This window comes from Apodemus sylvaticus, chromosome 5 (genome assembly GCF_947179515.1).
Source record: "Apodemus sylvaticus chromosome 5, mApoSyl1.1, whole genome shotgun sequence".
Taxonomy (NCBI): domain Eukaryota; kingdom Metazoa; phylum Chordata; class Mammalia; order Rodentia; family Muridae; genus Apodemus; species Apodemus sylvaticus.
Window position 1 is genome coordinate 124129570 of NC_067476.1, and position 12929 is coordinate 124142498.

Sequence of the window (12929 nt, forward strand, 5' to 3'; positions counted from 1 at the left end):
TTGGCCTCATTTCAGCACTCCTCATAATATACCTTTTATTAAAGTTGTTTAAACAGGCATTTCTCTTTCTTGCTAGACTGTGTCCCCCAAGAGTGGAAGTGTTGGTATCCAATTGCTATGGAATCCACTACAGTGCTTCACATAGAGAGGGCATTTGATAATTTAATGCTTGTTGAATTAAATTGAATAATTAAAATCCAGAATAAGTTGGAAAAGGGAGCTGTTTGGAGGGGAGTCCGGATTGGGTTACCTGGTTAGGAAAACATATACTCGATTTTTCTAACAGCTTGCACCCAAGCTGTCATTAAAATTAAAGTCCTTTATTACACGCTTTCATTGTTGCTGAAATAATAGTCCCAGGCTTCAGAGCATGCTGCTCTTAGTTATAATTTTGTGACATCAAGCATCAAGCAGTTAGAAAATTGCATGTGCTGGTAATATAACTTTACATACAGTATATCATTACAAATGAGAACATGGGGCCTGGGGGCAGGGATGTTCTATGACATATTTTTTTTTCTGAGAAGAAAGAAAATTCAACTACTATAGATTTTCACTAAAAGCATTTTCAACTTAGAACAAAACAGACTGCATACATTTTAGTTATCTTCTCCATTATATTAGTACAATTCTACCTGGTACCATGCTACAAATATGAACTATTTCTCTTTTCTCTCCCCTACAACCCACACATCCATATACTTATATGCAGAATTCATACATAGGACCAGTGGAAACACTTCTCTAAAATTCTGAACTGATGCTGGATGTTGATCTGAAGGTAAGTGCTCATCCTGGGCTAATTATTCTGATTGGAGCACTTATCCTATCAATTCCTATATCTGTCCATTCTTGTTTAAATGATCATCTATCAAGTGGAATTAAAAAAAAAAGAAATGTCTCACTCTGCTGAGATGAACTCAAATGAGCCATATTCCAAGGACCTCCTGAGACTTGTAGGTGCTCTGTGGGCAGTCCTCTTCAAACTATCTCTCATATGTAGCCCTGTGGTCCCCTCCTACTTTGTACAACGGTATAGGTGTATTCTAACAGAGGGCTATAGTGAAAGGCTTCCCCAAATAGCTTCAACTTAAACTGCTGTAGAATTGTTTAAATTTCTTACTGAGGTGCAGTTTTATTTCTATTTTTCCACTGTATTTTATGATTATATATTATCATCTTGTTGAGAGAAAGCCTCTCTTTGTGGCCTAATCTGGCCTCAAACTCTATTCATGATCTTCTTGACTCTATCTCCTGAGTTATATTTGATAGTTAGTACCTTACTTCCATCTTCAGCATTGACTTGTGGTCCTAGATAACATCGTGGAATCCCAGCAGTCCCTTGTGTCTTCAAGGGAGTCAGAGGCTGAGTTTAAGAGCAGTAAACCTTTACTTGATCTGCAAACTATCCTTGCCACTGCATTCAAAGCTTTTCTCTTATATCTAAGATGCCTTTGCCACGTGGCTCCTGGTTTAGATATGTGTATTTGCTTTTGGATATTAGTGGTAGTAATCAAGATGTCTTATTGTTGTTAGTTTTAATTATTTTGTAGAGTTCAATCCCAGAAATACATGCTAGGGAGATCCTCAGCTGTTGTCAAAGGGTTCTCTTTATTAAGAAAGTAAAGAACATCACATTTTGAGCAGCCAAAGAAAGCATGATTCAGTTTCTGTTCGATGTTACATAATGGGGTATAGAAAGAGTTTGGAGAAGATGTCTTCTTACATGGCTAAAAAGTCTCCATGTTATCAAGACACTGTTTAGTTCACTCAGAAGTCATACTATGAAAATAGACTGCTATTTTCTGAAGTACTGACATCTTGTCTCGAGACAGCATGTGTTTTCCCAGCATCTGGAATAATGAAGACTGGCTATCTGTGCCAGACCAAGTTCAGATACCACAAGTTACTTATTAACAAGACTTACACCCTGCTTAATATCCTCGGTTATTTCCTCCTCGAGGGAGAGTTTGGTCTCAAGGAAGTTGTCATTATTTTCTTTGTCTGGTCCAGAGTGTCTTTGTTCATGCTCAACTTCTAAGAGAAGGTGAGTTGCATTCACTTTTAAACCTGTAGAGACTAATTATCAGAACGAGACAAAAGAGACTTGTCATGTGTTCGGTGGAGGTGAGACCAGGGGACCAGGAAGTGAGAGCTTGAACCTGCTGCTTGTGTATATGAAAGCTAAAGTAGATCCCTGGGTTGCAGGAGGGCTCCGGTCCCTGTCATCCTGTCTTAGTCCCCTAAGATACTTAGAAACTCTGGGACACATAGCCTACTCCTATGTCACATTTTCAAATTACTTTTATTCCCATTTCATTGTTGAATATGGTTTTTGAACTCCCAGGTTGCCAAAGTTTTCCACCTGTCCCCAAAATATCCCAAAATACGTATTTTTACAAAGAGATAGCAGGACAGTGTGGTAGCAGAGACAGCTTGGAGGAGCAGTACATTGCAAGGGCCTGAGAAAAGCTGTCCCTGGAGGAGTGACAGAATCACAGGTCCTTTCCAAGGAGGTAAAGGACTCACGTAGATCATCTGCTTCTGACCTCTAACCATGCACATATGACAGTCTCAGTCAGCAAGCATATTTGATTTGTCATCTGTAATAAGGTGTAATTGATACAGACAGTTTGACTCAAAGTTGAATGTATATTGCGGTGATAGTCCATACATTTTAACAATCATTGCGAAACATTGTCATCTGCTTTCTCCCAAATAAGTTTTACATTTCAAATGTGATTTTGCCAACATTGATCATCGAATATGCAGAAAAGAGTGAGAAAAATGTAAGCAGCTGTTTATGCCACACTCTGATTGCTCCTTAAGGGTATGTAGCAAAGAACTGTGGTCTTCTTTAAAGAGCTTAGAGCCTCCCTGCCCCCACCCAGCCCCATCCTCCCATAGGGAAAGTGCAAAGCCAAGAGCTAGTTTGCTAGGAGATTTGTTACAGGAGGTCAACAGGAGTGAGATAAGGTTTGCTAAGTAGGCTCTGTCCTGTCAGCCCTCCATGATCTCACTTGAAACAAAATCCTGGCTGACCTTTTCATCCTTTACATGCAGGAGATTTCAGTTACAACTGATGCTGTCTATAGAGCGCAGACTAAAGACATAACAAAACTGTCTCTTAGCCTCCACTGGAACTTCACTTTCTTTTCTGGAGTCTGGTTTCCTGGTGCAGGAGAAGCAGGGGTGTCACTCTTTACACTGCTTGGAAAGGATTTTGAAAGTAATTTTTGTGAATGATTCAGATTCTATCTGATGACATCCTTGAAACCCATGAATAGAGGCCCTTAGTTGGGAATAATATAGCAATACTCTGAGATCTCTTTAGTATATCTTGGCTTCGTTACCTAAGGTGCTTTTTCAGAATGTTTACTCTAGCTTATTTTATGACAAATAAGTCCAAGAATTATAAAGTATAGGGTTTCTAAATATGGGAATACTATGATATATAAAAAAGGAAAGAAATTTTACTCATGTGGAAAGATATACCAGCATTTTTTTCTGATTAGATTTTGACAATTTGATGCAGACTTAGACCTATATGCAAGTAGGGAAGGTTAATTGAGGGAGAACTTCCATAAGACTGGCCCGTAGGCAAGACTTTGAGAACATTTTTTTTAAATTAATGATTAATGTGGGAGGGCCCAGCCCACTGTGGGCAGTGCCACCTCTGAGCAGGTGGTCCTGGGTTACATAAGAAACTGCTTGTGGAGCCATGATGAGCAACAGTAAAAACCTTTCTCTGTGGCTTCAGTGTCAGTTCCCTCAGTGATAGAGTGCGACCCTAGAGTTATAAAATGAAATAAACCCTTTCCTCCCCAAGGTGCTTTAGTCATGGCGTTTTATGAGAGCAATAGAGAATCTAACTAAGGCAGTTAAATATCAGAGGGTGTAGCTGCATCCTACCTCTTTCTATGAAAGATAAGTAGGTAGGTAATGACAGACAAGCAGTCACAGTAGGTGTGACTTTCTGAGTCACAGAGTTACAATGAGATTTGCAAGAACTTTTAGAGTAAAGAGGCTGCAAAGTACCCACTTGTGCATGTTGTTTTCTGTTTATAAAGGTTAACGTAAGGGTTGGCTATAGTGGGAGACAAAGACAAGGAGATCTACAGATTTGTGTTAGTTCTAAGTCAGCCTGGCCTATAAATAATAAATACATAGTGAGATCTGTCGGAAAAAAAAAAGCCCTCCACCACACCACAAAAACAAAAACAAAACAAAACAAAAATATATTTATTAGAATGGTGGCATATTGAGACATTTCATGTTCTTTTTCATACTATGATATATATCAAAATCACTTTTACCTCAATGATAACTTTGAAAGGTACCCATGCTGTATTATCATTTTTTATTATTAAAGATTGTAGGGTTTGTTTTGTTTCAGGTGGGATTTCACTGAGGGCTCAGGCTGGGCTCGGATTCATTTCTGTATTTCTGCTCCAGCCTTATGTGTGCTTGTATGATGGTGCAATCCACCATGCCTGGTGAAATAGTCTATTTTAAAATTCATAAAATTTGTTTTAATTCACTTACATTCTCAGCTTCAGGCTTGCTTAGCTGGTCCAGCTCAGGCGGGGAGCACGTGCTTAGCAGTGGCTTTTGCTCTGGGCTTTTACTTGTAGAAAAATATGTACAGCCTCATTTGTTTGAATATGTATATGTGTGTATTTACCCTATGTTATACACGCATGGCCCATTTATGATAAAAACCAAATGAATACTACATTGCTCAATTTCTTCAGTTTTAATGAGTAACAAAGGACATTTCTTTTTAAAAGCAATGCATTAAAAGATGCACCTATATATGCCTCAGTGTGCACTGTAAGATTGGCCAGATATCTACATCAAAAAATATTTTTTAAGTGTCATAATTTCACATTTCTAAATCCCAACACAGAACCACCAATATGAGCAACCAAGACAGCATGCTTTCTCCAGAAGGCAGGAACCATATTGCCATAGGCCCTAAGAAAAGCCAGATAAGGTCTCAGCTGCTCTGGAGGATTCAGAAGGGATTAGGAAAGTACCTCTGATCCAACCGTGGCCAGGTGGGCTAGAGTTACTAATTCAAGTAGTAAGAGACCCTTGTCAGCAACATCATGGGAAGACACGAAGAAGGGGTCAGTGGAGAGCAAACCAAAACCTTCCAAATCATAAGCAATGTCACAGCAGTGGGCTGTCCCTTAGAAACACGCACCTCAAGCAAAACGCAAAAAGAACAAAAGGAAAAGAATACTTGAATGAAGATGTGAATGGATTCGCAGAGTACCCGAAACAGAGCTCACAGATGCTTCACAGTGGAGAGCTGATAGCAGCCAACAGCAGAGAAGTAAGGGAACGAATTGCAGTGGCCTTGTAGAAGGAAGGCAGCTAAAGAGACGGGTGGCAAAGGAGAATGCAATGGTATGTTTCCACTTTCACCAGCCTGGCCATGGAACTGCCGACTGCCCAGCTGTACTAGAGAGTCAGGACATGGGCACCAGCATTTGTTACAGCTGCGGGTGCATGGAGCACGAGATGAGCAATGAGGATCCTGCGCTTGGTGAATTTCCTTTTGCAAAATGTTTTGTCTGCCTGTGGAGAAATGGGACACCTGTCCAGATCCTGCCCTGATAATACCAAAGGAGTCTATGCTGCTGCTGGTGGCTGTAAACTCTGTGGCTCTGTGGAACATTTAAAGAAAGATTGCCCTGAAAATCAGAACTCAGATTGGATCACCACAGGTGGTTTCTGGGCAAAGGGAATGAATACAGACTATGAAGATGTTCTGGATGTGCCCAAACCACAGACAACTAAAATGAAAGTGCCCAAAGTTGTTAAATTTTGATAAGAATTGGTACAGTTGTTAATTACCACCTCAAGGTCACTTTACAAATTAAGCATTTAGAGATTAAAGCTGGGCACCTATGGAGGCAAGCCTGTGTTATAGACACCACCCTGACCTCGATGGGGGCAGGCTGCCTATAATCTATCTATCAAGGAGTACAGGGTAATTAATTATACTCTCTAGATGTGTGTGTGTGTGTGTTGTCTGTCTATCTGTCTGTCTGTCTCTGCCTGCCTGTCTGTGTCTGCCTGTGTGTCTGTCTGTATTTGAAACAGATTCTATGTAGCCCAGGTTGGGCTTCAAACTAATAACTCTACTTCAGCGTCCAGAGTACTGAGATGAGAAGACAGACAATACGCCTAAGAGCATATTTTAACAGATGGAACTTTGAAATAACTAAGTGCCACTATATCTGAACTTGGCAGTCATCATTATAAATGTAAATTATGATTCAAAATTCACCTCTAAACAAAGAACATGCTTTGAATAAATAAATATTGCTATAAACTCTTAAAAAATGAAAAAAACAAAAGCCAGTTAAGCTGAGGCACAAGACAAGAACTTCAAACTAGCAACTGTGAATTTGTTGAGGACCTTAAGGAGGAATGTCAATAAATGCCTTAATGAGAACTATAAAGACACAGTAGTTGATTGAAGTAATGAAAACAATTCAAGACATTAGAATTTAAGGAAAAAATGGAACCACTAAAAAAAAAAGCATAAACTGAAATAAAACTAGACATGGAAAAGTCAGGATGCCAAATTAACAACAGAGAGGTAAGCCTCAACACCAGATTGGGAGTCCTAGCAGAGAGAACATCACATCCTGAAGGCAAGATAGAAGAAATGGAGAGCTCAGTCAAAGAAAATGTTAAATCTAAGAATTCTGGTCACAGAACAGCCAGCAAATCTGAAAAGCCAACACTATGAAAATACCAAACTTGTGAATAATAGGTATAGAGAAGGAGAAGAAACCCTAGTCAAAGCACAGAGTATATTTTCAACAAAATTATAGATGAAACATTCTCTAAAGACAGAGAAACCTATCAAGTACAATAACAGCAAATATGCCCAGAAAAGAAGCTCCCCACAATGCATAGCCACCAAACCACCAAACATGCTGAACAAAGAAAGAACATTAAAAGCTGCCAGGGAAAAGGCTCAAGCCACATGCAAAGGCAGGGCTGTTAGAATAACACCTAACTCTTCAATGGAAGCTCTGAAAACAGATGGGCCTGGATGAATGATCTACAAGGCTTTAGAGACCACAGATGCCAGCACAAACTACTAGACCATCAATCACAAGACAGAGGAAGAAAAACATTGCACTTAATAAACCAAAAACAAACTTAAGCAGTTTATGTTCACCAATTCAGAATGTCCGAAGAGAAAATTTTAACTGCAGAAAAAGATTACAACACTAAAGAGGACACAAGGAATAAATTGAAGCAGAGCAGTAAATCGGAAGGGGACACCCACACTACAAAAACAAAATAATGGGAATCAATAAACACTACTCATTAATAACTCTCATTATTAATCATCTCAGTATCCCCAATAAAACACACAGAATAAAAGACTGGATTAGAAATTAGAACCAGCTTTTTGAAACATCCAAGAAACATACTTTGCCATCAAGGACAGGCAGCATCTAAGGATGGAAAAAGGAATTCCAAGCAAACATACCCAAGAATCAATGAGGTATGGCTGTTGTAATATGTGGCAAAATAGACTAGAAACCCAAACTGATCAAACAGACAGGAAATACATTTCATACACATTAAAGAAAAAAACCTACCAAGAAGATATTACAATCTAAACATTTATGCATAAAACACAGTGGCACCCAAATTATTAAAAGAAACACTGCACCAGCTAAAATTACATATTCATCCTATCCATTTCCTTCTTATATCTCTTATTGAATACAAAAACTAATTAGAGAAATCCTGGACTTAAATAACATCATAAAGCAAATGGACTTCAGAGACACAAAGCAAATGGACTTTAGTGGACTTCCACTAAAACACAAAAGAATATTCTAAGCACATATTAATAGATATTAAGAAAAGTTAAATACATCTAATTTAACCACCATACAAAGATAAAAACTGGGTATCACCAACAATAAAAACAACAGAAAGTATATATTCTCATGGAACCTAAACAGCTCACTATTTAATGAATATTAGGTCAAGATAGAAATCAGCAATAAAACTAAGTAAAAACTTTGAATAATTAATTAAAATTGAAAACACAGCATACCCAAACCTATGGAAAAAATTATGGGTAGTTTTAAGAGCCAAGTTCATAGCACCAGTGCCTACATTAACAAAAACATTAAAATACAAAAAATAAAAAACTCCATAAAACTAAGGAACTCTGATTTTAGTAACTTAATGACATACCTGAATGCTCTGAAAGAAAAAGAAACAGAGAGAGAGAGAGAGAGAGAGAGAGAGAGAGAGAGAGAGAGAGAGAGAGAGAGAAAGGAAGAAAAAACACACATACAAAAAGAATATAGAAAGAAAGAAAATCCCTGAATATTTATGGAGCTAAACCACACTTGGCCCTATGTCCAACGGCATCTACATCATGTTACAGATAACTTGCTTATCCATGCTCATTGCTGCTCTGTTCATAAAATCCAGGGACAGCCTGATGTCTAACTACTGATAAATGGATTGTTGAAAATGTGGTATATTCACAGAACTGTATATTATTCGGCTGTTAAGAAGAATGGAATGTGCAAGTAATTGGATGGAGATAGAAGCAATTATCCTGAATGAGGTAATATAGGCCCCCAAAGACAAATATTACAAGGTTTTCTCTTATAAGTAGATGTTAACTTTAATGATTTTGATGTGTGTGCTGCAACCCAGATAATCACAGAGGTTTGGGACTCAACAAAGGACCAGAGGTTGAGAAGATCTTTCAAGGAACGGGAAATAATATACACTGATTTTTAAGAGTTAAAGTTGAAACTGGACTAGAAAGATCACATGGGGGGATGGAAAAACAGGGTAAAGGAAAAAAATATGATGAGAGATAACTAACTCAATGGAAACTTACTATTATGGATTCTTCCTAAAATGTATATATTGATGAGTGGAATTTAGATGGAGCAACTATATAGTAGGTTAGACAGTGCCTCAACTAGCTATCTCATGCTACCAAGTAAAACTTCTGGTGCCAGGAATGGTTACACCTTGTTGATTCTTTATATATATATATATATATATATATATATATATATATATATATATATATATACTCTCTTCCACACAAAGATAACAGGATATTGCCAAGAATATATGCTACTCTCTACAACCTGATAGTATTCCCTATTTTAAAGAGACTACTTTCTTATATCACTAAACAAAAATTGGGCTGGTACATGCTATCAGAGAAGAAAAGTAATCATCAATATCACCCAGATACAAACCTTGTGACCTTCAACAAATTCCTGTCTTCAAGGTGTAATAGTGGCACAATTGTTATGGGAGTAACCAATAACTTCAAAAAACAACTGAATTTAAGGTCCCACTCTGTGGGCTGGATGGAAGCCACACCATAAAAGCTACTACCATTTGTTCTTCTTCTAAAGAAACATTTTATCAATATAAAATGACCGGCATTGACATACTGTTATTCTCATACTTACGTACACCACTTGGCCCTCATCCAAGAAGCTGCTTCTTGCAGTAGATTGGAATTAGTACAGAGACTTACAAACTGACAGAGTATGAGACATTTTGGAGCACACAGTCCTAGATGGTATGTTCATCAAATCCCTTTAAGGCTCGGAAATCTAGGAGGGAGAGGCAGCAGAAAGGTTGAAAGAACAAGATGACTTCAGGGAAATAATGTCTTCTAGACACAAAAGGACTGATGCACCTATGAAATCACCGAGACTATAACTGCAAGAGTTCAAATCAGGTAAGATCTCTGAATTGAGAAGAGAAAGGGGATATATATTTTCATCCCAAACACAGAAGATAGTTGTGGTTGAACCTGTTATGAAAGGGAAAATCTATTTTCTCCAATGCAATGCCACTAGGTGTATCAGCCACAGTCCAGGGCAAGCCCCATGCCCAGTGAGATAACACAAAACAAATTCCATTTTTTTTTTTTTTTTTTTGAGTCAGGGTTTCTCGGTGTAGCCCTGGCTGTCCTGGAACTCACTGGAACTCCTCCTGCCTCTGCCTCCCAAGTGGTAGGATTACAGGCGTGAGCCACCACGCCCGGCTCAAATTCCATTTTTTAATTTTAAATTGTTTTGGAGGGATTTTTCTTTAACTTCATTTCGTTTGGACATTTTTTATGTGCTGTTAGTATTTTATTTGTTTTGATTTCAAAGTTTTGCTTTGCTTTATGTTTTTGAAGAGAGAAAGAACATGAAGTTGGGTATATAGTAAGGTTTGGAATATTTGGGAGGAATTGAGAAGGAAAAAACAATGAGCAAAATCTACTGTATGAAAAGATTGCAATGAGAGTATTAAAATCTTTAGTTTACCATTAAATAGATTATATTTGAAAAATATAGTAAAACAAAAATAACATTATATAAATGTAGTTGTACTTAGTATCGTGCTTACTTTTAAAATATTTTAAGTTAAAATAAACTCAAATTGAAATCTTTTTTAAGAGCTTTTTTTTTGTCTTTTTTTTATTCGATATATTTTTTATTTACATTTCAAATGATTTCCCCTTTTCTAGCCCCCCACTCCCCGAAAGTCCCATAAGCCCCCTTTTCTCCCCCTGTCCTCCCACCCACCCCTTCCCACTTCCCCGTTCTGGTTTTGCCCTATACTTCTTCACTGAGTCTTTCTAGAACAAGGGGCCACTTCTCCTTTCTTCTTGTACCTCATTTGATGTATGGATTATGTTTGGGGTATTCCAGTTTTCTAGGTTAATATCCACTTATTAGTGAGTGCATACCATGAGTCACCTTTTGAGTCTGGGTTACCTCACTTAGTATGATGTTTTCTAGCTCCATCCATTTGCCTAAGAATTTCATGAATTCATTGTTTCTAATGGCTGAATAGTACTCCATTGTGTATATATACCACATTTTTTGCATCCACTCTTCTGTTGAGGGATACCTTGGGACCTCATAAAATTACAAAGTTTCTGTATGGCAAAGGACACCATCAAAAGGACAAATCGGCAACCAACAAATTGGGAAAAGATCTTCACCAATCCTACATCAGATAGAGGGCTAATATCCAATATATATAAAGAACTTAAGAAGTTAGACTCCAGAAATCAAATTGAAATCTTAATGATAACTGTATTTGTCATATTTTTATTGCTATCACGATATGTATTGCATAAACTTGTGGAAAGACACACTTTAAATAATGGTTCCAGATGATTCATTCTGTCATGTTGGTGATGGTATGGTGGGACAGCTCACACTGTGGTAGCCAGGGAGTGGTAGCAGGGGGCAAGGGGACAAGAGTGGGAAAGAGAACAGTAGCAGGGAGATTTCAGGATAAGATACACGCTATATGAAACACACTGAGTTATCTTTTTCCTCCAACCAGGTCCCACTTCCCATAGTTCTGTGCCTTCCAAATAAGCCCATTCACAACTCAAATCTATCATTGGGTTGAATGAAACAATTCATTAGGTTTAACCCTTAAGATCTAACCTCTTCCTAAAACTTCATCAGCTGACAATGGAGACCCAATAGAATGGATGCATTTCATACTCAAGCCATATCATACATTTTGAGATCTAACTTAGGGAGCTATTTATTTTCATGGAATGGTGGTCCATGTGTCTGTCACATCTAATTCAGTAGAATAGTGATTTAGTATTGAATCACCCTGTGTTACTTCATGAATAGAAAATTATTGGCTTTGAATTTGTCTACATAAATTGTAGTCACACAGACATATATTATTATAGAAAATTATATCTCCCCTGACACACACAGACACACACACACACACACACACATACACAAAGAGAGACAGAGAGACAGAGAGAGAGACAGAGAGAATAATTCTTTCTCCTACTGTATAAGAATCTTATTCCTTTGCCCTGCTAGGTTGCTTCTGTTCTTGATGACTTAATTGCATTCATAATTCTGAGCTGAATACTGGTTAGGTATACTCTTCAAAAATTAAAGCTGTTTATCTGGGTATGAGAAAAAAATGATGATTTGCCAAAAATCCTCTTATTCACCAGCTAAAGCATTTCCATCAAAAGAAAGAACCAGATATATGAGCAGGCCTTTTCTCCTTCATGTATCACACACTGTGGAGTCATTAGAGCAAACACCTGCACCTGGAAACACTTGTCTAGGACCAGATGTAGTGAGGACCTGAGATGTTACTTGAATACTAGTAACCTCTTATCCCTGAGTTACAGCAATGTCCTAGATTTATTGCCCTATTGAAAATCCATTTGCTTCCTCAATTTCATTTGTTTTATCTCCACAGCTCTGTCCTACCCCTCAGATGGACGTCTAAGTTATTATAATGGTGCACATACTGAGTTGTAGCCACAAAGCTTGTTGCCTTTGAAATAGAAATGTTCATTTTATTAATAAACGCCAACATTATAACAGTACAAAATAAAGTTGGTCTGGTTTTGAAGAAAGTGTTTTTTTTTTTTTTTTTTTTTTTTTTTTTTTTTTTGCCATCCATAGGACAATTACCTATTGAGCACCTATTTATATAATGTGCCATTTCATCGTTCTTGTGTCAAGGGTCACAGAGATGAGATTTGCTTCGTGTAAAGAAGTAGTCCTGAAAATGTGGGGTAAAATTTTACTTGGTCATGTAATAGTCATGTGATCTTGGGACTGCATCTTCAACCATTTATATACAGGTGTGTGTGTGTGTGTGTGTGTGTGTGAAGAGAGAAGGAATTGGAAATAATAACTACGGTGTTATGTTACTGTGTTAATCACAAATTAAATATTTGGCATTCTTTATACAGTACTCAATAAAAGCATGGTGACAACATCAGTAATGGCTATGATTACATAGAACGTAGCACCACTGTACTTACATTAATAAGATCCTGACTTTAATAAGAGTTCATGTGGTATTGGTAAACAACATACTTAGAGTGG

General features: G+C 37.6%; 1 protein-coding gene and 1 pseudogene across 11 annotated transcripts in view; both read left to right on the plus strand.

Annotated features, from left to right (window-relative positions):
* Positions 1-5839, plus strand: part of LOC127686430 (zinc finger CCHC domain-containing protein 9-like) — a 42717-nt pseudogene extending 36878 nt beyond the window's left edge.
* The window catches only part of Macrod2 (mono-ADP ribosylhydrolase 2), a 2114706-nt gene that overhangs the window by 755003 nt on the left and 1346774 nt on the right, over positions 1-12929 (plus strand). The gene's annotated exons all lie outside the window — the stretch shown is intronic.